Source organism: Lolium perenne, chromosome 1, assembly GCF_019359855.2.
Source record: "Lolium perenne isolate Kyuss_39 chromosome 1, Kyuss_2.0, whole genome shotgun sequence".
Lineage (NCBI taxonomy): Eukaryota > Viridiplantae > Streptophyta > Magnoliopsida > Poales > Poaceae > Lolium > Lolium perenne.
In genome coordinates this window covers 51,682,618-51,708,631 of record NC_067244.2, presented here as the reverse complement: position 1 = coordinate 51,708,631, position 26,014 = coordinate 51,682,618, and the positions used below count along the sequence as shown (strand labels likewise).

The 26,014-nt window shown below is 41.0% G+C and overlaps 2 long non-coding RNA genes across 7 annotated transcripts; both read left to right on the top strand.

The window, feature by feature from the left end:
- The first annotated feature begins 586 nt into the window (after positions 1 to 586).
- Positions 587 to 20,464, top strand: LOC139838466 (uncharacterized). Of its 2 annotated transcripts, XR_011755327.1 has the most exons (5): positions 587 to 848; positions 19,255 to 19,565; positions 19,882 to 19,934; positions 20,045 to 20,118; positions 20,192 to 20,463. It is a non-coding gene; the product is annotated as an uncharacterized lncRNA (long non-coding RNA). The 2 variants fall into 2 exon arrangements; XR_011755293.1 differs by having other exon boundaries at positions 20,045 to 20,464.
- Positions 20,465 to 20,848: 384 nt separating this feature from the next.
- Positions 20,849 to 25,703, top strand: LOC127291996 (uncharacterized). Of its 5 annotated transcripts, none has more exons than XR_007844904.2 (10): positions 20,849 to 20,921; positions 21,468 to 21,590; positions 21,705 to 21,843; positions 22,181 to 22,251; positions 22,438 to 22,528; positions 23,009 to 23,087; positions 23,419 to 23,512; positions 24,071 to 24,160; positions 24,600 to 24,685; positions 25,402 to 25,703. It is a non-coding gene; the product is annotated as an uncharacterized lncRNA (long non-coding RNA). The 5 variants fall into 5 exon arrangements; XR_011754428.1 differs by having other exon boundaries at positions 23,009 to 23,092; XR_007844895.2 differs by lacking the exon at positions 24,071 to 24,160.
- Positions 25,704 to 26,014: the final 311 nt, after the last annotated feature.

The following is a 26,014-nucleotide window of genomic DNA, read 5'->3' as shown; positions in this document are numbered from 1 at the left end:
AACAAGTAAGTGAAGAAAAAATTAGCCAAGATTGGCCGATATGGCCAGTAGTGATTTCTTGATTAATATACTAGGATATTTAAAACTGATTAATTTAATAATTGGCATGACAAGGGATTTCTAGTTTTATTTGCAACAAAATGAGTATCCATCCACCGATGGCCACCAAGGAAATAGCATTAAAAATCAATCCATGTCCCAAAGCTCCAAGGAAACGTATTTCTTCTATAAATGTCCCTAGACTACCCGGCCAACCAGGCCATCCAAAGGGGCACATTGATCTGGGTCGTCCAATCCCGTCCGCACAGTAAGTTCCCAGCCCCACTTTTCACAGCAGCCGTTAGATGCAGTGATTCCCTTTTACACATGTGGCTTCTCTGAATGGGTCAATGACAGCTAGGGCCGAGCTCTTGCGGGGCCGGCAGACAGAGGCAGAGACGCTGCTCGTTTTGGGTCACTTTCCTTCACGCCCCCACGGGAAGCAGTAAAACCTAGATCGCGCGAGGCACACACCCAATCAGTCGCCTCCCTCTCCTGCCCAATCCCCCGCACGAGCCCTCTCCTCCCCCTCCCCCAATCCAAGGCGGCTGGACGTGGGAGTCGGCAGCGGCAGGGCCCGCGCGCCTACCGACGGACGTGGGAGCCGGCGGCGGCAGGGCCCGCGCGCCTAGCGACGGCGGCGGCTGGACGCGGCGGTGGCAGGCAGCGCGCGCGCAGGCGGCGGCGCGTCCACTGCCGGCGGAGCTCAAGATCTCCGGATCGTGGTGGGCGGCGGATTTCGAGCGCAGGCGACGGCGACCTTGAGCGGTGGGTTCAATCGCACCTCGCGATTGCCGGCGTCCTTACAGGTTTGCAGCCGTAGTCGACACCCCAATCCCCGCTTCTCTCCTTGAAAGATCGAGATGTCGCCTAGAGGGGGGGGGGGGGGTGAATAGGCAATTACAAACTCTTGCGGATTTGTCTTGTATGAATGCGGAATTAAACTATCGTTTAGTTTACAAGCACAAACCCTAAATATGCTAAGCTCAACTAAGTGTAACAATAGCAACTAGAGCTAAGCAAGATAGGCACAAGATATATGTAGCACAAGTGATAGCAAGATATATGTACTTCAAGCACGATGGCTATCACAAGGAAAGAGAGCTCGGGTATAGAAATAACCGAGGCACGCGGAGACGAGGATGTATTCCCGTGTTCCCTTGCTTTGCAACAAGGTACGTCACGTTTGGAGGAGTGGAGGTCCCACGAAGGATTCCCCGCGCCACGAAGGCTCACCCTATTCTCCGAACCACACCCACGAAGGATAATGGCCCTTTCCTTATGGTTAGCTTTTCCTCCTCTCCGGAGATGGCAAGCTCCACAACCACTTCACAAGCTCCACGAAGGAGAAGCCCGGGCCTCTTCACAATCTTCTTGAAGAGATCACCGGAGCACCAATCACCAAGCCAACTAGGAGGTCACCCTCCAAGAGTAACAAGCTCACGGTCTCTCACTCGAACAAATCGTGGTGGAGAGCTCAACACTATGCAATGATGCAAAGCAAGAACACCGGAGGTGTTCAAGTCCTTCACACTCAAATCCCACCAAAGCAACGAATGCTAGGATGAGATTGGAGAGGAAGAACAAGGGGGAAAGTCAACCAAAGACTCCAAGATCTAGATCCCAAGAGATTCCCTCACTTAGAGAAGAAACGGTTTGGTGGAAGTGTAGATCTAGATCCCCTCTCCCAAATCCTCAAATATGAGCAAGAATGATTGGAGGAATCAAGGGGGAGAGCAAGTTCTTCAAATAGCAACAATGGAGGTGAGAGAATGGGAAGAACTACTCAGCCCAAGGTGGAAGAAGGGCTATTTATAGCCCAAGAGCAAATATAACCGTTGGGGAAAAGTTGGGCTGAGAAAACTGTCGAGGGAGCCGGTCAACCGGGCCTGGGGCCGGACAGTCCGGTCCAGGGCCCGGTCAGACCGGGCCACAGACCGGACCAGCCGGTCCAAACCGGTCGATAGGCCGGACCTCGAGGTCACCTGGTTGGCGCCCGGTTGCCGCCCGGTTGACCGGACCGAGCGCCGGACACCCCGGTCTGCAGGCCGGCTGACCGGTCAGCAACCGGAACTGATGGCTCTTTGTTTGGAGCTCGGTTGCCGCCCGGTTGACCGGTCGGCACGCCGGGCAGGCCGGTTGAGAGGCCGGTCCGACCGGGTCCCTGACCGGGTGAGCAGGAAAACATGTTTATACAAAAACTGTGATAACTAATGCTCCCGAACTCCGATTGACATGAAACCAATTTTGTTGGAAAGATAACGACGAATAGAACCCCAACAAAAACTGGAAATATGGAGACTCCTCACAGAACATTTTAGATGATTTTAGAGAGGGAGTCTCCCACCGTCAAGAAACGGTAAAGACGTCCAAACTCGAAAACGCAATAGAAGATGCATGCGGATTCCGTTTTCGATGAACTTGGGCTTGTTGTAAAGCTAGCAACAAGCTCAAGAACCTCACACAGAGAAACACCAAGAAGCAATAGGGATATGCAAAGTATGCAAAGGATTGAGCTCCCTAAGACGATGTGATCAAGTTACCAAACCGAAAGCCCCTCTTGATAGTGCGGCTATCTATCCTATAATCCGGTCTCCCAACAACCACCTTGAGACCGGTAAAAGGAAAACCTAGCAAGGCCATACCTTTGCCTTGCGCATCCCGCTTGATCTTGATGATAGCTCTTCAAGCTCCACTCAAGCCGGAATGCCTCACTTGATCATCGTCGCTTCGTGAAGACTCACAAATGCTCCCCCATACACCATGATGGGAAAGCTCTATTGATGCACATCTTCACATGTCCATCATCACCAAATGGACGGCAAGCTTCAAGTATGTGATCCACTCAAGATGCTCAACTTGAACTTGCCCAACTCAACCTTGTATCTTCTCATACTCACTTAAGATAGAGCATGGCTAATATTGAGTTCCACATAAGAACTCCATCTTCATTTCTTCTTCTTGATCATATCACATATGTATCTTCATACCGATGATCTTGATGCCAATACACAAGATATACCTTTATCTTCATGGCATCCATACTTGAATCCAACATATGGAGTACAAGTAGTACCTATGGAATATTCCTTCATATAAACTTCAATGAAAACATTAGTCCATAGGGGTTGTCATTAATTACCAAAACCACACATAGGGCAATGTACCCTTACAATCTCCCCCATTTTGGTAATTGATGACAACCACAGTAAGAGGGTTTATATAATGAATATTAGAAACAAGTACGCAACTTATCCGAGAATAAGTTGTATACAAGAGGTTGTATTTGATATGGTCAATTAACACAAAGCTACTAGCCCATATCAAAACCGGCTCTACTCACACAACTACAACAAATGCAATGGATGTGAGTAGAACCAATATATATAGAGAAAACTCCCCCACAATGTATGCACGTGTGATGAACATGAATTCATTGCATACATTGTCAAGATTAACCTTTGGGATAGTTTCCACTATATATATATACAACCATGCAAGACATATAAATATGGAATGCATGAGAGGCAAAACACTTAAGCACAAACCAAGCTTAAGTATAAAACCATTCCCTTAAACCCTCTAAACTTCTCCCCCATTGGCATCGATTGTCAAAATGGGTGAAAAATTTAGAAAGCCAATATAATGTGAGTTCCTCCCCAAAGTGTGCACTTCTCATAATTTGAGTGGAATCAAGTGCACATATCCAATGATGAATACTTGAAGGAAATCAAACTATATTGAGGATCAAAGATTACACAAGGATAACATGGTGAAGGAAGCTTTAACACATAAAGCAAGCAATCAAAGAACCAATTGGACAAACAAAGATATCATGATAAGAGAGATATAGTGCTCTAAAAATAAGGAAGCTCCCCAAGGTTCGTGCATAATTTATAATGTTTGCATTTGAATACAATATGCATAAACATGGAATCCTCACTCCCTCTATATCATTTAGAACACAACTAAGATAAAGAGAGTATGCTTATCAAGAACAACTTGAGTCCAACAATTACGAGATATGAGTGCATGAAGAAAATAAATAAACCAAGCACTCATAAAATTTCTTTACCAACCCACTAAAAATAAAAGGGGTAAAAGATGGTCGGCAAAGATCAAGGATATCAAGGTGATGGATTAACACTCTTATGTATATGAGTTTCTAAAGTGGACATAGTGATCCATAAAGAAACATGCACACACAAGAGGTTAACAAAATAGATAAAACAAGATATCCAAGATGAAGTCATAAAATATACCAAGGATGTTTGCTTAAAAAGCATATATAGCCTATGGCTCCAATTTACACACTTGTGGTATATGAATGAGCTTCAACCAAGAAAATCTCAAAAACATCACAACTAACAATAAGGGAAGTAAAGCTAGTTGGAATGTTTTGAGAAAGGCAACAAGTATCACAAAAATGGATTTATTTCACAAATTCATCAATATTGCACACAAGAGCTCTTTGAGGAATTGATATGCAATAAATTGCTAGAGGGCATATTTGTGATAGGTGAATCATAAAATATGATATATATATATAACCTATCATATGCATCTTCTCAAATTACTCAAATGCTCAATAAGAAGTTTTACTTTAAAAGGGTTTTTCAAGAACCGCAATATTTTTGAAATAAATAATTTCATGCCAAGATACAACCTACAAGAGGTTGGATGCTATATGAGAGTGCATGAATAAGATACTTGTTACCGAGATGGCAATGGCTTGATGTAGTAGATAAGAGTTCATCGATCATCCTAGCTTGACTCCAATCCTCATATGGTGACAACACCTTCCTTATAGATGAGACAAGCCTCCATTGCATCTCCAATGTACCTAAAACATCATTCAAGTACATCTTGGTCCCCAAACTTATTGGGTCCAACATGGTTAGACTAACCACAATATATAGGACACACTCCATAAAAACATGTGCATATTTAGATGAAGTTTGAATTTCACGCACATCTTAGCCATTTAGGATTTGATGGAGTATATCCTACATAATGGATCAAAAGAAAGCAAGCATGCTACAAGTATAAACAAATTACATATAAGCATGCACCAAAACCTTTAAAGATCCAAGAAAGATATACTTTGGACAAAACACCAAAAGAATTAGATAAGGCATAGAGGTGCCACAAAACAAATTTGTTGTCCAAGTTATATCTAAGAAGCAAATCACAAAAGATTTGTTCAACAAAGTTCAACAAATGAACTAAGAAGAAACCATTGAGCATAAAGGATTAAATAAAGCAAACATGCTCAAGGATTTATCTCATTCAAGCAAATAAATCATGTAAGAAAGAATGAGATAGCAAACTCCCCAAAAGAGCAAGGTTCAATCAAAATAAACCAAACCCTATACACTTTTCACAATGGCACAATGTACCGTAAGGAAAAGGTTTGTCTTCCAAAACAAACACTTGATATGAATCAAGAGAATTTATCAAAACATTTTTCAAAGGGACAAGGAAGACACATGGGAGCAACAAAGATTTGTTGGAAGTAAAATAAGGCAATAAGAAACAATCCAAGGTGAAGATGATCCAAAAATTCAACCACATACAAGGTTATCAATTGTCAAAGACAATGAGTATATTGGAAATAATTTCCGGTGGAGTATTGACAATGTTAGAAAGGATCAACTTCACAATAAAAGGCATAGGATAAGTATATAGAATTGAGCACTATGCATGGATGAATATTCTTGATAACTTCAACTAGTCACACAATCACGCACGGCAATGATTAGAATAACTTGAAGCAAACGGTGTCCCAAATAAGATATAGAGATATGTACTTGAGGAAAAACCGCACCAAGAATTTCTTGTTCAAACAAGAACCAAAAGATGAGCAATAAAATCTTTTTACTACAAGTGGAGCTTGTTTGAGCAAACGTGCCACCTAGGAACAAGATAATTAAGAGCATCAACTCTAAGTGGCATAACCTCATATGTTCACATTTTCTAGGTTTGTGATATGTACAAAACATATTACTCCCCCATAATGTGATAAGTCATTTCTTCTAAATAAGAGGCAACTAAAATTCAACTAGAGATGATTAATGGATATTTAGAATTTGAATTTCTCATGAGTTTGGCACACCACATAGTGACTCGATAATCTTGCAATATCAATACTAAGTGGTGGTACCCATGTACACACATTTTAAAGGAAGAGAAATGCACAAAGCATATCACTCCCCCAAAATGGGATGTTCCATTAATCACTTCAAAGAGAGCCAAATAAGATATCATCAAGATGCATTAGGCTCAAAACAATACACAAGTATATGATGAGTCAAACAAACATACTTGAATACACAATATAGGCAAGTAAGACACAACACATACATACACATATTTGGTACAAAACCAAACATGCAAAGGGGCAAGTAACTTACAATAGACATGAAGAGTTGAAGTATAACTTACCGCAAAGAGGAACATTGGATATAAGATATAGATGATAATCCATACGACTTGGCTTGGTAAAAATATAATATATGAAGATCCCTTAATTCTTCATGAAGTAGCCAAGTCTCCAATGACCTCCACATGCACCTATTGATCAAGTTTGAGATTGTTGGTCCCCAACCAAGTTGGGTCCTAAGAGATTAGTCACAATAGGCTTGGCAACCCAAATGGTTCTTTTCTTGAAACCACTTTGAGTTCCAACAAACTTGGCAAACACATTGCCATTCTTATCCTTCCCTAGAGAATAATCATCATCAACAATTATAGGGTTAGATACGGTACCACCTAAGCAAGAAGAAGCAAAGTGCCCCTTCTCGCGGCATAAGTAGCAAGTGTTCCCCTTTCTCTTCTTTATTGATTTCTTCTCTTGGGGAACATTATCTTGATTCTTCTTGGGAAGTGGCCTATCTTCAACTTGAGGTCGAGCATGAGCTTGACCTTGACCTTGCGGCCGTTTCCCTTGTTGTTTCTCACTCAAGTGCTTCTTCTTCTTCTTCAATGGGCATGATCTAACATGATGCCCTTCAACCTTGCACTTGAAGCACACCAACTTGGCCGGATCATTGACTTTATCTTGGCCCTTCTTCTTGTTGCTCTTGCTCTTGGACTTGTTCTTGTTATTGGAGTTGAATCCAAGTCCACTCTTGTCATTGGGGGATTGTTGCACACTTAGCATCTTGTCAAGTGCGGATTTCCCTTCATGACGCTTTTCCAAGTCTTTCTTCAAAGAAAGGACTTGAGCCTTGAGCTCTTTTATTTCCTCTACATGGTTAGTAGAAATACAAGTACTAGAGGAAGTAGAAGCTTCATTGTTAGAGCAACAAGGCAAAGTGAGTAATCCAACACAAGGTGTATCACTAGTTTGACTAGATGGATTACAAGGACTAGCACATGGCAATATAACATTTGTAGTAGAGATTGTGCTAACATCCATATGAGGCTCACAAGATGTTACCTTGGTGATACTTGCCTCATGAGCCAACTTTAGCCCATCATAGGAAATTAGAAGATCATCATGAGAGCTTGAGAGCTTTTTATGACTTTCTTCCAATTCCCTATAATTGCTAGTTAGCAACTCAAGTTGAGCCCTTAGCTCAACATTCTCCTCTAAGGTAGATGCTTCACAATAATTAGAGTTAGTAGCACAAGCATCAACAATAGTTTTCACATTTTCATGCATATAGGATTCAATTTTTTGTGTAAGCATGAAATTAGCATGCTTCTCATCTTTTAGCTCATGCTTGAGGAGAGTGAATCTCATTTCCTCATTTTCAACATGGGACTCCAACTTCACTATGGTTTCCTTATATTTATTCAAGATATCCATAGAGTGTTCGAGATTAGCACGAGCTTCTTTATTACTATGAAGAGAAGCATATATCATTGCCATATTATGCACCAAGGTATTATATTCTTCATCATTATCATCATCATCACTCTCATCATTAGAGGAAGTGTTAGGAGTCAAAGTAGGAGATACCTTTGATCCATTTGCCATAAGGCACATGTGCATACCGGAGGATGAAGATGAAGATATTCTTGAATCCTCATTTGAAATCATGTCTTGATCCATAGAGTGTTCGGTTTCCTCTACAATGTTAGTCAACAAGCAACTAGAGGAAATAGAAACATTTTGATTATGGGAGCAAGACAAGGCAAGCATATCCTCATGAGATCTATGTAAGCAATTTACACATGATATGCAAGGACTAACAACACAAGCATGTAGGTCATTTTCAATGCTAGATGTGTTTAAGTCCAAAGAGGAAGCATTACAATGGGATAGAGATGAAGAATCATCACTATTGAGCACAATATCAACATTGCAACTTTCCTCGCCACTCACCATATCATTACCTCGTGTCTTGCTACACGTTGGTGAAGTGAAAGAAGATGATAACTCATCACGACCGGAGGTGGAAGCAACTTGGAGCTCTTCATGATGTGAAGGGGAAGAGAGCTCCTCGGAGTCATCACCGACCAATTGAGAAGTGGATCCACCAAACATTTCCTTAAGCTTGATCCACATCTCATGAGACGATTTTCGCTTTATATATATCAAGAACCTACGAAAATCGGGTCTCAAAGAGAATAAAAGCTCATTAGATACTTGAGCTTCAAGATGTAAGTTTTTCTCATCCTCTAAAGATAGATTTTGAGAATCCATCGGAGGAGAAAAACCGACATCTAGAAATTGCTCTATATGTGGACACAAGGTCCGAAGCTTACAAAGCAAGCAATTTCTCCACAAAAGATAATTTGTGCCATTAAAGACAATTGTGTCATTGTGCACTATACTAGCCGACATCTTTACTCTCAAGGCGGTGAAGCCTTAAACAAGGAGAGACCTTGCTCTGATACCAATTGAAAGATCGAGATGTCGCCTAGAGGGGGGGTGAATAGGCAATTACAAACTCTTGCGGATTTGTCTTGTATGAATGCGGAATTAAACTATCGTTTAGTTTACAAGCACAAACCCTAAATATGCTAAGCTCAACTAAGTGTAACAATAGCAACTAGAGCTAAGCAAGATAGGCACAAGATATATGTAGCACAAGTGATAGCAAGATATATGTACTTCAAGCACGATGGCTATCACAAGGAAAGAGAGCTCGGGTATAGAAATAACCGAGGCACGCGGAGACGAGGATGTATTCCCGTGTTCCCTTGCTTTGCAACAAGGTACGTCACGTTTGGAGGAGTGGAGGTCCCACGAAGGATTCCCGCGCCACGAAGGCTCACCCTATTCTCCGAACCACACCCACGAAGGATAATGGCCCTTTCCTTATGGTTAGCTTTTCCTCCTCTCCGGAGATGGCAAGCTCCACAACCACTTCACAAGCTCCACGAAGGAGAAGCCCGGGCCTCTTCACAATCTTCTTGAAGAGATCACCGGAGCACCAATCACCAAGCCAACTAGGAGGTCACCCTCCAAGAGTAACAAGCTCACGGTCTCTCACTCGAACAAATCGTGGTGGAGAGCTCAACACTATGCAATGATGCAAAGCAAGAACACCGGAGGTGTTCAAGTCCTTCACACTCAAATCCCACCAAAGCAACGAATGCTAGGATGAGATTGGAGAGGAAGAACAAGGGGGAAAGTCAACCAAAGACTCCAAGATCTAGATCCCAAGAGATTCCCTCACTTAGAGAAGAAACGGTTTGGTGGAAGTGTAGATCTAGATCCCCTCTCCCAAATCCTCAAATATGAGCAAGAATGATTGGAGGAATCAAGGGGGAGAGCAAGTTCTTCAAATAGCAACAATGGAGGTGAGAGAATGGGAAGAACTACTCAGCCCAAGGTGGAAGAAGGGCTATTTATAGCCCAAGAGCAAATATAACCGTTGGGGAAAAGTTGGGCTGAGAAAACTGTCGAGGAAGCCGGTCAACCGGGCCTGGGGCCGGACAGTCCGGTCCAGGGCCCGGTCAGACCGGGCCACAGACCGGACCAGCCGGTCCAAACCGGTCGATAGGCCGGACCTCGAGGTCACCTGGTTGGCGCCCGGTTGCCGCCCGGTTGACCGGACCGAGCGCCGGACACCCCGGTCTGCAGGCCGGCTGACCGGTCAGCAACCGGAACTGATGGCTCTTTGTTTGGAGCTCGGTTGCCGCCCGGTTGACCGGTCGGCACGCCGGGCAGGCCGGTTGAGAGGCCGGTCCGACCGGGTCCCTGACCGGGTGAGCAGGAAAACATGTTTATACAAAAACTGTGATAACTAATGCTCCCGAACTCCGATTGACATGAAACCAATTTTGTTGGAAAGATAACGACGAATAGAACCCCAACAAAAACTGGAAATATGGAGACTCCTCACAGAACATTTTAGATGATTTTAGAGAGGGAGTCTCCCACCGTCAAGAAACGGTAAAGACGTCCAAACTCGAAAACGCAATAGAAGATGCATGCGGATTCCGTTTTCGATGAACTTGGGCTTGTTGTAAAGCTAGCAACAAGCTCAAGAACCTCACACAGAGAAACACCAAGAAGCAATAGGGATATGCAAAGTATGCAAAGGATTGAGCTCCCTAAGACGATGTGATCAAGTTACCAAACCGAAAGCCCCTCTTGATAGTGCGGCTATCTATCCTATAATCCGGTCTCCCAACAACCACCTTGAGACCGGTAAAAGGAAAACCTAGCAAGGCCATACCTTTGCCTTGCGCATCCCGCTTGATCTTGATGATAGCTCTTCAAGCTCCACTCAAGCCGGAATGCCTCACTTGATCATCGTCGCTTCGTGAAGACTCACAAATGCTCCCCCATACACCATGATGGGAAAGCTCTATTGATGCACATCTTCACATGTCCATCATCACCAAATGGACGGCAAGCTTCAAGTATGTGATCCACTCAAGATGCTCAACTTGAACTTGCCCAACTCAACCTTGTATCTTCTCATACTCACTTAAGATAGAGCATGGCTAATATTGAGTTCCACATAAGAACTCCATCTTCATTTCTTCTTCTTGATCATATCACATATGTATCTTCATACCGATGATCTTGATGCCAATACACAAGATATACCTTTATCTTCATGGCATCCATACTTGAATCCAACATATGGAGTACAAGTAGTACCTATGGAATATTCCTTCATATAAACTTCAATGAAAACATTAGTCCATAGGGGTTGTCATTAATTACCAAAACCACACATAGGGCAATGTACCCTTACAATCTCCCCCATTTTGGTAATTGATGACAACCACAGTAAGAGGGTTTATATAATGAATATTAGAAACAAGTACGCAACTTATCCGAGAATAAGTTGTATACAAGAGGTTGTATTTGATATGGTCAATTAACACAAAGCTACTAGCCCATATCAAAACCGGCTCTACTCACACAACTACAACAAATGCAATGGATGTGAGTAGAACCAATATATATAGAGAAAACTCCCCCACAATGTATGCACGTGTGATGAACATGAATTCATTGCATACATTGTCAAGATTAACCTTTGGGATAGTTTCCACTATATATATATACAACCATGCAAGACATATAAATATGGAATGCATGAGAGGCAAAACACTTAAGCACAAACCAAGCTTAAGTATAAAACCATTCCCTTAAACCCTCTAAACTTCTCCCCCATTGGCATCGATTGTCAAAATGGGTGAAAAATTTAGAAAGCCAATATAATGTGAGTTCCTCCCCAAAGTGTGCACTTCTCATAATTTGAGTGGAATCAAGTGCACATATCCAATGATGAATACTTGAAGGAAATCAAACTATATTGAGGATCAAAGATTACACAAGGATAACATGGTGAAGGAAGCTTTAACACATAAAGCAAGCAATCAAAGAACCAATTGGACAAACAAAGATATCATGATAAGAGAGATATAGTGCTCTAAAAATAAGGAAGCTCCCCAAGGTTCGTGCATAATTTATAATGTTTGCATTTGAATACAATATGCATAAACATGGAATCCTCACTCCCTCTATATCATTTAGAACACAACTAAGATAAAGAGAGTATGCTTATCAAGAACAACTTGAGTCCAACAATTACGAGATATGAGTGCATGAAGAAAATAAATAAACCAAGCACTCATAAAATTTCTTTACCAACCCACTAAAAATAAAAGGGGTAAAAGATGGTCGGCAAAGATCAAGGATATCAAGGTGATGGATTAACACTCTTATGTATATGAGTTTCTAAAGTGGACATAGTGATCCATAAAGAAACATGCACACACAAGAGGTTAACAAAATAGATAAAACAAGATATCCAAGATGAAGTCATAAAATATACCAAGGATGTTTGCTTAAAAAGCATATATAGCCTATGGCTCCAATTTACACACTTGTGGTATATGAATGAGCTTCAACCAAGAAAATCTCAAAAACATCACAACTAACAATAAGGGAAGTAAAGCTAGTTGGAATGTTTTGAGAAAGGCAACAAGTATCACAAAAATGGATTTATTTCACAAATTCATCAATATTGCACACAAGAGCTCTTTGAGGAATTGATATGCAATAAATTGCTAGAGGGCATATTTGTGATAGGTGAATCATAAAATATGATATATATATATAACCTATCATATGCATCTTCTCAAATTACTCAAATGCTCAATAAGAAGTTTTACTTTAAAAGGGTTTTTCAAGAACCGCAATATTTTTGAAATAAATAATTTCATGCCAAGATACAACCTACAAGAGGTTGGATGCTATATGAGAGTGCATGAATAAGATACTTGTTACCGAGATGGCAATGGCTTGATGTAGTAGATAAGAGTTCATCGATCATCCTAGCTTGACTCCAATCCTCATATGGTGACAACACCTTCCTTATAGATGAGACAAGCCTCCATTGCATCTCCAATGTACCTAAAACATCATTCAAGTACATCTTGGTCCCCAAACTTATTGGGTCCAACATGGTTAGACTAACCACAATATATAGGACACACTCCATAAAAACATGTGCATATTTAGATGAAGTTTGAATTTCACGCACATCTTAGCCATTTAGGATTTGATGGAGTATATCCTACATAATGGATCAAAAGAAAGCAAGCATGCTACAAGTATAAACAAATTACATATAAGCATGCACCAAAACCTTTAAAGATCCAAGAAAGATATACTTTGGACAAAACACCAAAAGAATTAGATAAGGCATAGAGGTGCCACAAAACAAATTTGTTGTCCAAGTTATATCTAAGAAGCAAATCACAAAAGATTTGTTCAACAAAGTTCAACAAATGAACTAAGAAGAAACCATTGAGCATAAAGGATTAAATAAAGCAAACATGCTCAAGGATTTATCTCATTCAAGCAAATAAATCATGTAAGAAAGAATGAGATAGCAAACTCCCCAAAAGAGCAAGGTTCAATCAAAATAAACCAAACCCTATACACTTTTCACAATGGCACAATGTACCGTAAGGAAAAGGTTTGTCTTCCAAAACAAACACTTGATATGAATCAAGAGAATTTATCAAAACATTTTTCAAAGGGACAAGGAAGACACATGGGAGCAACAAAGATTTGTTGGAAGTAAAATAAGGCAATAAGAAACAATCCAAGGTGAAGATGATCCAAAAATTCAACCACATACAAGGTTATCAATTGTCAAAGACAATGAGTATATTGGAAATAATTTCCGGTGGAGTATTGACAATGTTAGAAAGGATCAACTTCACAATAAAAGGCATAGGATAAGTATATAGAATTGAGCACTATGCATGGATGAATATTCTTGATAACTTCAACTAGTCACACAATCACGCACGGCAATGATTAGAATAACTTGAAGCAAACGGTGTCCCAAATAAGATATAGAGATATGTACTTGAGGAAAAACCGCACCAAGAATTTCTTGTTCAAACAAGAACCAAAAGATGAGCAATAAAATCTTTTTACTACAAGTGGAGCTTGTTTGAGCAAACGTGCCACCTAGGAACAAGATAATTAAGAGCATCAACTCTAAGTGGCATAACCTCATATGTTCACATTTTCTAGGTTTGTGATATGTACAAAACATATTACTCCCCCATAATGTGATAAGTCATTTCTTCTAAATAAGAGGCAACTAAAATTCAACTAGAGATGATTAATGGATATTTAGAATTTGAATTTCTCATGAGTTTGGCACACCACATAGTGACTCGATAATCTTGCAATATCAATACTAAGTGGTGGTACCCATGTACACACATTTTAAAGGAAGAGAAATGCACAAAGCATATCACTCCCCCAAAATGGGATGTTCCATTAATCACTTCAAAGAGAGCCAAATAAGATATCATCAAGATGCATTAGGCTCAAAACAATACACAAGTATATGATGAGTCAAACAAACATACTTGAATACACAATATAGGCAAGTAAGACACAACACATACATACACATATTTGGTACAAAACCAAACATGCAAAGGGGCAAGTAACTTACAATAGACATGAAGAGTTGAAGTATAACTTACCGCAAAGAGGAACATTGGATATAAGATATAGATGATAATCCATACGACTTGGCTTGGTAAAAATATAATATATGAAGATCCCTTAATTCTTCATGAAGTAGCCAAGTCTCCAATGACCTCCACATGCACCTATTGATCAAGTTTGAGATTGTTGGTCCCCAACCAAGTTGGGTCCTAAGAGATTAGTCACAATAGGCTTGGCAACCCAAATGGTTCTTTTCTTGAAACCACTTTGAGTTCCAACAAACTTGGCAAACACATTGCCATTCTTATCCTTCCCTAGAGAATAATCATCATCAACAATTATAGGGTTAGATACGGTACCACCTAAGCAAGAAGAAGCAAAGTGCCCCTTCTCGCGGCATAAGTAGCAAGTGTTCCCCTTTCTCTTCTTTATTGATTTCTTCTCTTGGGGAACATTATCTTGATTCTTCTTGGGAAGTGGCCTATCTTCAACTTGAGGTCGAGCATGAGCTTGACCTTGACCTTGCGGCCGTTTCCCTTGTTGTTTCTCACTCAAGTGCTTCTTCTTCTTCTTCAATGGGCATGATCTAACATGATGCCCTTCAACCTTGCACTTGAAGCACACCAACTTGGCCGGATCATTGACTTTATCTTGGCCCTTCTTCTTGTTGCTCTTGCTCTTGGACTTGTTCTTGTTATTGGAGTTGAATCCAAGTCCACTCTTGTCATTGGGGGATTGTTGCACACTTAGCATCTTGTCAAGTGCGGATTTCCCTTCATGACGCTTTTCCAAGTCTTTCTTCAAAGAAAGGACTTGAGCCTTGAGCTCTTTTATTTCCTCTACATGGTTAGTAGAAATACAAGTACTAGAGGAAGTAGAAGCTTCATTGTTAGAGCAACAAGGCAAAGTGAGTAATCCAACACAAGGTGTATCACTAGTTTGACTAGATGGATTACAAGGACTAGCACATGGCAATATAACATTTGTAGTAGAGATTGTGCTAACATCCATATGAGGCTCACAAGATGTTACCTTGGTGATACTTGCCTCATGAGCCAACTTTAGCCCATCATAGGAAATTAGAAGATCATCATGAGAGCTTGAGAGCTTTTTATGACTTTCTTCCAATTCCCTATAATTGCTAGTTAGCAACTCAAGTTGAGCCCTTAGCTCAACATTCTCCTCTAAGGTAGATGCTTCACAATAATTAGAGTTAGTAGCACAAGCATCAACAATAGTTTTCACATTTTCATGCATATAGGATTCAATTTTTTGTGTAAGCATGAAATTAGCATGCTTCTCATCTTTTAGCTCATGCTTGAGGAGAGTGAATCTCATTTCCTCATTTTCAACATGGGACTCCAACTTCACTATGGTTTCCTTATATTTATTCAAGATATCCATAGAGTGTTCGAGATTAGCACGAGCTTCTTTATTACTATGAAGAGAAGCATATATCATTGCCATATTATGCACCAAGGTATTATATTCTTCATCATTATCATCATCATCACTCTCATCATTAGAGGAAGTGTTAGGAGTCAAAGTAGGAGATACCTTTGATCCATTTGCCATAAGGCACATGTGCATACCGGAGGATGAAGATGAAGATATTCTTGAATCCTCATTTGAAATCATGTCTTGATCCATAGAGTGTTCGGTTTCCTCTACAATGTTAGTCAACAAGCAACTAGAGGAAATAGAAACATTTTGATTATGGGAGCAAGACAAGGCAAGCATATCCTCATGAGATCTATGTAAGCAATTTACACATGATATGCAAGGACTAACAACACAAGCATGTAGGTCATTTTCAATGCTAGATGTGTTTAAGTCCAAAGAGGAAGCATTACAATGGGATAGAGATGAAGAATCATCACTATTGAGCACAATATCAACATTGCAACTTTCCTCGCCACTCACCATATCATTACCTCGTGTCTTGCTACACGTTGGTGAAGTGAAAGAAGATGATAACTCATCACGACCGGAGGTGGAAGCAACTTGGAGCTCTTCATGATGTGAAGGGGAAGAGAGCTCCTCGGAGTCATCACCGACCAATTGAGAAGTGGATCCACCAAACATTTCCTTAAGCTTGATCCACATCTCATGAGACGATTTTCGCTTTATATATATCAAGAACCTACGAAAATCGGGTCTCAAAGAGAATAAAAGCTCATTAGATACTTGAGCTTCAAGATGTAAGTTTTTCTCATCCTCTAAAGATAGATTTTGAGAATCCATCGGAGGAGAAAAACCGACATCTAGAAATTGCTCTATATGTGGACACAAGGTCCGAAGCTTACAAAGCAAGCAATTTCTCCACAAAAGATAATTTGTGCCATTAAAGACAATTGTGTCATTGTGCACTATACTAGCCGACATCTTTACTCTCAAGGCGGTGAAGCCTTAAACAAGGAGAGACCTTGCTCGATACCAATTGAAAGATCGAGATGTCGCCTAGAGGGGGGTGAATAGGCAATTACAAACTCTTGCGGATTTGTCTTGTATGAATGCGGAATTAAACTATCGTTTAGTTTACAAGCACAAACCCTAAATATGCTAAGCTCAACTAAGTGTAACAATAGCAACTAGAGCTAAGCAAGATAGGCACAAGATATATGTAGCACAAGTGATAGCAAGATATATGTACTTCAAGCACGATGGCTATCACAAGGAAAGAGAGCTCGGGTATAGAAATAACCGAGGCACGCGGAGACGAGGATGTATTCCCGTGTTCCCTTGCTTTGCAACAAGGTACGTCACGTTTGGAGGAGTGGAGGTCCCACGAAGGATTCCCCGCGCCACGAAGGCTCACCCTATTCTCCGAACCACACCCACGAAGGATAATGGCCCTTTCCTTATGGTTAGCTTTTCCTCCTCTCCGGAGATGGCAAGCTCCACAACCACTTCACAAGCTCCACGAAGGAGAAGCCCGGGCCTCTTCACAATCTTCTTGAAGAGATCACCGGAGCACCAATCACCAAGCCAACTAGGAGGTCACCCTCCAAGAGTAACAAGCTCACGGTCTCTCACTCGAACAAATCGTGGTGGAGAGCTCAACACTATGCAATGATGCAAAGCAAGAACACCGGAGGTGTTCAAGTCCTTCACACTCAAATCCCACCAAAGCAACGAATGCTAGGATGAGATTGGAGAGGAAGAACAAGGGGAAAGTCAACCAAAGACTCCAAGATCTAGATCCCAAGAGATTCCCTCACTTAGAGAAGAAACGGTTTGGTGGAAGTGTAGATCTAGATCCCCTCTCCCAAATCCTCAAATATGAGCAAGAATGATTGGAGGAATCAAGGGGGAGAGCAAGTTCTTCAAATAGCAACAATGGAGGTGAGAGAATGGGAAGAACTACTCAGCCCAAGGTGGAAGAAGGGCTATTTATAGCCCAAGAGCAAATATAACCGTTGGGGAAAAGTTGGGCTGAGAAAACTGTCGAGGAAGCCGGTCAACCGGGCCTGGGGCCGGACAGTCCGGTCCAGGGCCCGGTCAGACCGGGCCACAGACCGGACCAGCCGGTCCAAACCGGTCGATAGGCCGGACCTCGAGGTCACCTGGTTGGCGCCCGGTTGCCGCCCGGTTGACCGGACCGAGCGCCGGACACCCCGGTCTGCAGGCCGGCTGACCGGTCAGCAACCGGAACTGATGGCTCTTTGTTTGGAGCTCGGTTGCCGCCCGGTTGACCGGTCGGCACGCCGGGCAGGCCGGTTGAGAGGCCGGTCCGACCGGGTCCCTGACCGGGTGAGCAGGAAAACATGTTTATACAAAAACTGTGATAACTAATGCTCCCGAACTCCGATTGACATGAAACCAATTTTGTTGGAAAGATAACGACGAATAGAACCCCAACAAAAACTGGAAATATGGAGACTCCTCACAGAACATTTTAGATGATTTTAGAGAGGGAGTCTCCCACCGTCAAGAAACGGTAAAGACGTCCAAACTCGAAAACGCAATAGAAGATGCATGCGGATTCCGTTTTCGATGAACTTGGGCTTGTTGTAAAGCTAGCAACAAGCTCAAGAACCTCACACAGAGAAACACCAAGAAGCAATAGGGATATGCAAAGTATGCAAAGGATTGAGCTCCCTAAGACGATGTGATCAAGTTACCAAACCGAAAGCCCCTCTTGATAGTGCGGCTATCTATCCTATAATCCGGTCTCCCAACAACCACCTTGAGACCGGTAAAAGGAAAACCTAGCAAGGCCATACCTTTGCCTTGCGCATCCCGCTTGATCTTGATGATAGCTCTTCAAGCTCCACTCAAGCCGGAATGCCTCACTTGATCATCGTCGCTTCGTGAAGACTCACAAATGCTCCCCCATACACCATGATGGGAAAGCTCTATTGATGCACATCTTCACATGTCCATCATCACCAAATGGACGGCAAGCTTCAAGTATGTGATCCACTCAAGATGCTCAACTTGAACTTGCCCAACTCAACCTTGTATCTTCTCATACTCACTTAAGATAGAGCATGGCTAATATTGAGTTCCACATAAGAACTCCATCTTCATTTCTTCTTCTTGATCATATCACATATGTATCTTCATACCGATGATCTTGATGCCAATACACAAGATATACCTTTATCTTCATGGCATCCATACTTGAATCCAACATATGGAGTACAAGTAGTACCTATGGAATATTCCTTCATATAAACTTCAATGAAAACATTAGTCCATAGGGGTTGTCATTAATTACCAAAACCACACATAGGGCAATGTACCCTTACACTCCTGCTCCTCTCTTTCTCCCCAATTGGCCGGCTCGTTTAACCTCTTTCCCGCTCCAGCGCCACACGAGACAGTGCAGAGGAGGCGGGTGACGACGGTGGTCGAAGCCGCTGGGATGGAGACGGGTGGAGGTGGTGCTGCAGCAACGCAAAGGGGGCGGCCGCGAACATGGGAAGTCGCCGACCAACGCGGACTACGGCAAGGGTCCCATGGCGGCAGCAGGTGGGCGGGCTTGGCGAGCGGTAGGAGCGGAAGAATGTCTGGTGGTGGGGGCAGGCTGACCGGTGCCGGTCGCGCTCCCTTAGCCATGCCCTCACTCGTCGTCGTCCTGGTCGCCTCTTCCCCAACCAGAATCGACTGGCAGAGCAAGGTATGGCAACCATTTCCAAACCCTAGATTTGTGAAGCCTCCATTTTGATTCAGATAGTAGGTTTTGGTGTTTGTGTAAATGGAGGATTCGCTTAGATTGGTTGAGGAGAGGAGACAGATCCGTGGCCTATGGCTTTTGTTGGGGAAGATGGAGCACCAAAGCTGCATAATTGGTTGAGGCTTGCTTGTTTGTTTGCGCTCCTCAGCTGACTGTTGTTGTGGACGCCGCATTCCACCGCACGTTCAAGCAGCGATGCTGATCTTGCTGACTCAATCCGCTGGTGAGGCTAATCCTAGGTCTGATTCTGCTGTTGCAGGTTTATTTCACATGTGTCTCCAGGATATCGATTCATGGCGAGGCTAATCCTAGGTTTGAGTTTGGTGTAGCGCAAATCTATTCTTTACGGTGATTTGTTTATTTAGTTGACTGCTTAATTGAGATGAACGTTTGAATGCTTTGTATTCTTTTCTTAATTGCAGACAGTAAAAGATGGGAACCAAGAATGCTTGTAGAATGAATTCCTGGGCATCATCAAAAGGATGCGTGCAATGGCGTAAGTTTCGACTAGCTCTGAATCTTGAATACTTACACTATGGCACCATCAAATCTCAAGTTTTTCTACCCAGTGATTACCAACGCTGATGTAGTAATATTGTTGTAACTATTGCCAAGAAGCTGCTGTAATATCAAATTTGGTGTTGAAAATGGCGTCGATTTCTATGATGTTTCGTTCGTGAAGGATGCCAATGTTATGCATGAATTCAAAGATTACCTCAAAGGTAATGTTTCGTTCGTGAAGGATGCCAATGTTATGTATGAACTCAAAGATTACCTGAAAAGTAATGTTTATATCATCTACGGAAGTCCCAAAAGTTTATATTAGGAGCTTACTTAATATTTCCCGTATTAAATATCCATCAGGTGCTTTGTTTCTGCTGCTACGTCGCTCCTGCCACGTTGTTATTTATTGTTTGTCATTCCGAATGGAAACAGAAAAATATGTGGTGACATTGATCCGAAACAACAGCTTTTGTGATATGTGTCTGTACGTGTACATTTACTTTTGCCTTAAATCTTGATTGTTTAGTACGAGTTAGCTAAATTAAATTTTCTAGAATAAAACAGTTCCCCTACCACTAGGAAGTAGCTTCAACAACTATAGCATGGTTATGTGCTCATTCTAAATTCCTGCTTCCTCCTTATATTCTGGTGGTAAAATCATATGTGTATCTGTAGGTGGCATGTCTTTGTGGAATCAAGCAGATGGGATGGTGTGTAGCGGAAGGCCGCCTCGGTTGTTGGACACAGCTGCCTACCGAATGACCATCAGCACCTACGAGCTCGCTTCATCCAGAGGTGAGGCCTTGCTTCTTACGCAATTTTCTTCTCTTTTGTGTGGATTTGCAGCTAACAAGATAGAAAGTGCACGGTGGGTTGGTTTGGAGCCTTCATATTTTACAACAGTTATTGTGTGGTTCACCATAGAATTTGATTTTAATCTGTACTTGTGCATGTTTGGTTAGGATATCATGCTTGTTTTTATATGTAATTGTGATGTTTAGGGCCTTCTTATTATATTTAACCCATCATTTTTCCTTTCAAAATACTGTCAGCATGGGCAGTTGCTAATTACAGATGCTTATCACTGGTTACCGCTACATGCTTGCTTGGTTTTCGGTTTGATTTCAGTTTCGTTTATTATTTCCACGCATATGCTTGGGGTTTAGTTAACCATATTATTGCTAAAGGATGAAAGCATAAAGAAGCCAAAACCTGATTAACCTGTTTATTATCTTCAGCTGAATTGCAGTTCTTTTTGTGTAGTTTTCTGCAGCTGATTCACTTGCAGAACATATACACTCTGATAAGTTTTAAGTAATGCATGCCTCTTATTTACTGCAGATCCTGCAACTGAGTTTAAGAGAATGATTGGCAAAGGTGGAGGAGCTCATGAAGACTATACATAATTCTCACTGTCTTTATCAAGTAACCGATCCAAAAAATCCAGATGCACACTTCAAATGGGTAGGTATCAATATCAGAAAATTTATCATTTCATGTTATAGAACAATTGTGAATTTTTTGTTCAACTCTTGGACATCATTTTACTTAATTGGAATTTTCTGAAACAAACTCAAGGACCTGAGATATAGAAGGACACAGTAGGCAGCTGTTGGTTCAGGAGGCAGACTGGCAGGTGTTGGGATGCGCCTGTGGATGAAAATTTCATCCGTGGAGATAGTGTCCATGGAACCTTCAGAGAGAGTTGTAATTTTAGGTAATTCCGTAAACATAAAATGTGGTACAATATTATTGCTGCAAGAAAGCCCTAATAATCTTTGTGATGTAAATTAAGGTTTGCTTCCCTTTAATGCATTGAAATGAAATTTTAAATCTATATCAGCTTCTAAATAAGTGTGTTGCTGACATGAGAGTAATATCACGTTTTACCTGATAAGTCATCGGTGAATTTTACATATATTGCCATATTGATATGGACTCTAAAACTCGATAGGCAAGGCCATCTTTCACAGGCAATAGCACATTTTACCTGATAAAATTGCTTCTTTTTCTATGAAATTACTTGGTGCTCATATATGAGAAAATGCCTGCAGAGTTGCTGAAGGAGGCCCTATCATCGACCAGTCGAATGGCTGTCGAGCATTATGTTGGAAATTCTTCAAAGGTACATCCCTTCTTTCACTCATGTGCTTTACATGTGTAACAGTTTTTGCAAGCTTAGATTCAGAAGTTGGTACTCACATTCGCATATTGTTCGCATGATTCATAGATTACGATATACTTTGTGAGGCAATGGGTTGCTATAAATTTGACCTTCTCATTATGGTGTTCATGTCATGTGGACAAATAGATTGTATGGACGGAAGAAGGCGCAGAACAGGGCCCCTTCTCTTATCCAGATTTTCGAGGGAAGCATCCTTCCATGACAATGGCTAAATCATGTAGTTTTCGTCTGCCTCCACTTGAACCTTGTTTCTTTTTGTATTCTCATAATGGAGTTGGTCAATGTGCAATATTAATTTCCCATTAATTTTCTATTTGAGTAGACTTGATATTCTATTGCAGCTTGGCATTTCATTTCCTTATTCAGGTTGATCCAAATGTAAACTGGACTATCCATATAATTTTTCCATCAGCGCTATGCATGTTTGTGCTTCACAAATTTTAGATAGTATTGTAAATTTGCAAATAAAGTGACAGCTGTGCTCAAAAGGATGGATTTGAGTTAGGGACCTCTCAAGTTATCTATCAATCCTTGGTATGTCTAATATTGATCTACAGAAAATGGTACTAATGGCCTTGGTTATATCGGTCTACAAAAAATGGAATTTCAGTCTGTCATCTATGTGTAATTTTCTTTTGTTGCAGAAATCATTAGGTTATATTGCTCACAGTTTTCAATTCTTTACATGCATGAGTAGGTGTTTCTTTCGTCCATTGAAAGGCATGGCAGGTTACATCATGTTCGCCGGCATCGATGCTGACGGGTAGCTCCGCAAGGTGAGGTAATTTCTATCTGAATTCAGGTTTAAGCTCATGAGAGTGCACATACCTTATTCTGATGCTCATGAGAGTAGCTCACTGGTGCAGAAATATGGTTTATACTTTGAAGAGTGTTAAAACCTTGCATCATTTGCCATTTTGCCTTCTTTTTAGTCTTTACAAGAAAATAAGGTCCTCCCCTCTTTACAATTTAGATAGAAGCCAATATTAAACCACTCTTGAAATCTTAAGCGTTATTCGATCGAACTTATCAATACACACGCTCGTTGTTCTGCATTCTTCCTTGGTTTACTGATGGTGCTTCTTTGTTTGGGTTGGTGCATGATAGTGGCCAAGTTGCTTCTATGTATTGCTGATATCAGTAGTGGCCTCGATGCTTCGAGGATAGCCATCTGTGGGGGTAGCAGCCGGATGTATGCAAGGTAAAAAACTGGGCATCATCTCTACAACATTTGTTCAAACAATTCATTTGGCTCCCTTGGAGAATAGTTGTTATTTAATGTACTTGTGGTATGTGATTGTGATAAAATACTTTCATTGTTGTCACCTTGCTATTCTTGAGCTAATTATGTAGAATCAATTGATATTTACACCAAGGAGTGCTTGTGGCGTGCTGTATGGTTCTTTGTCATACAGTTTAAGTGTTGCGCTACCTCATGTCTGATGCTATTTTCATATGGACCAAGGCAAGTGAGATATGTTCAAGAGTTGCAGGCATATCTTTAGCTAGAGCGACATCCGAGCACTTAGGCCTATTAAACTTATTTTATATAGAAGGGCTTTGACCTTCTTAGGAAGGGCTATTTTTGTGCTAATTAGCCAAATTATTTGGTCCAAGACTGGCTCCCCGTCTATTTCCCATGTAATACAGACTGATAATACCTTGGATAATTTTCATTTTGTAGTAATATCTAATTTTCCTGGAATCTGATAGTACAGTGCCCTGATAAAAGCATCAACGCATTTCCCTTTAACATCAGACATAAGGTGCCAATGGATTCATTTAGGCGAAGTTGAATTATGCTAGAAAGTGGCCAGCAGAATCTGTGTACTCAGATTCGACATCTTAGGTACTTTCCATTCAATTTAATACATTGGTCATCATGTATCCACATATTTTGGTAGTCGGAGGATTTATTACTGCACTTGATGAAAATGATTAAACACTTTTGTTCTTGCTGGGTGCTATCACGTTTCCTAACATGGACATAAATACTACTATTGCTTCTGCACTTGATGAAAATTCACACTCCTATGTAGTATTAGTAAGTAGGCGATCTGGTTATCGTTATGGACATAAATACTAATATTGCTTCTGCAGTTCATTTTTTTAGCAAAATGTATATGTTAACCGTTTTTTCGTCAAGCTCTTAACCAGTTTTAATGGTCAAACTATTTAGTGGTGTTTTAGTGAGTACAAACATGGGCGGATCTAGCTCCCAGCGACACCGAGCGGCTGCCAAGGCTGCTGTGGGAAGTTTTTCTTAAATAGTAGTGTACCTTTTTCAGGACAATTATATGCCCTTCACTTCCCTGGGATGTAGTTTGAAGTGGCGAGGAACTTGTGATTAAATAGACGTCGTATGCAATATGAGGTAGACATAATCCAGGCAAATCCCTCTTGAGTTGTTTCTCCTTATATACCATGATGCAACAATCGTTGCCTTTTATTCGCTTGCAACATTGATGTATTTTACTATCATCAATAGAAGTACATGTCACCCCTTCTAATTAGTCCATATTGTATCTACTTGGTAAATGGTTTTTTCTTAGAGTATATAGTACAACAGCCCCATGTTCTCTACCCTCTGCTATTGCTGTTTTTTCTATTCCTTTGGTAGACAGCATATATTATTAAATAGTTTTCTGCAACATGTATTTTCATTCTAAGTTATTGACTTCTTTGATTGTATGTTGCGGGTTAAAGAAAGAACGATGGATCAGAGTTTAAGGTGGTGTCAGTGTACAGAATATAGCCTGAATGAGTGCTTATACAATAAAATCCGCATAGTATGAGAAATAGTTGACACTATATAATGGCTTCTGCTATGTAACCTCCGAGCTATATAATGACTTTATGAATTAATGATTGCTGGTATCACTAGGATAGTAGTTAATGGATCTTGAAATCATGTCTCGCCATGCATAATTTTGTTGGTTGGTGTAACCATGTTATCTACGATATTGGTTGCTATTTTGAGTACAAGAAAATAAAGATCCGGGGCACTGGAAACATCCTTATTTGTAGTTGAAGCGGATGATCACTTCTGATGTTGTTTTGCAATCATGATTTTTGAATTTCTATTGGCAGGGTGGTGATGATGTCACTCTCTACACAGACTGGCAGAAGATGAAGCGGCTGCCGATTACCTGAAATTGTTTTATTGTGTAGCTTGCTACTAAATCTAAGACATCTCTATTGCTCGGTTCATTGTAATTTAGTACTATTGCCGTAGAGTTTTATGATGACATTATTGTCACTTTACTTGCAATATAGTATTGTTGCTGCTTAAAAAAATGCATTATTTCTGGGTATTTCCTTGCCATTCATGTAAATAATGAAATATACCTTTTTAGCGTGAGATCTACCTTCAAAATACTTACTACCATCCATAGTAGACATCGCTGATTCACTCTAGCTTTGTACAAACTGATCGACACTTAATATGAATCGAAGAGAGTGGTCTATGAAAATACAAATGCTTCCTTAGAACTAAGGTCATATGTAACACCGTGGATAAGACTTATAGGTACTGGCCCTCGATTTTTTTTCCCTGATTTATTTGGGTGTGCATACCTACAGAAACATGTGGGCTTCAATTTGTTCTGCTGAACTACGTTACAATTAATTGTATCGTTGTTTGCCTGCATTTGTTTGTTGGCTGGCTCGGGTTAATTGCAATTGTTGTCCGAAGTGTTGTACA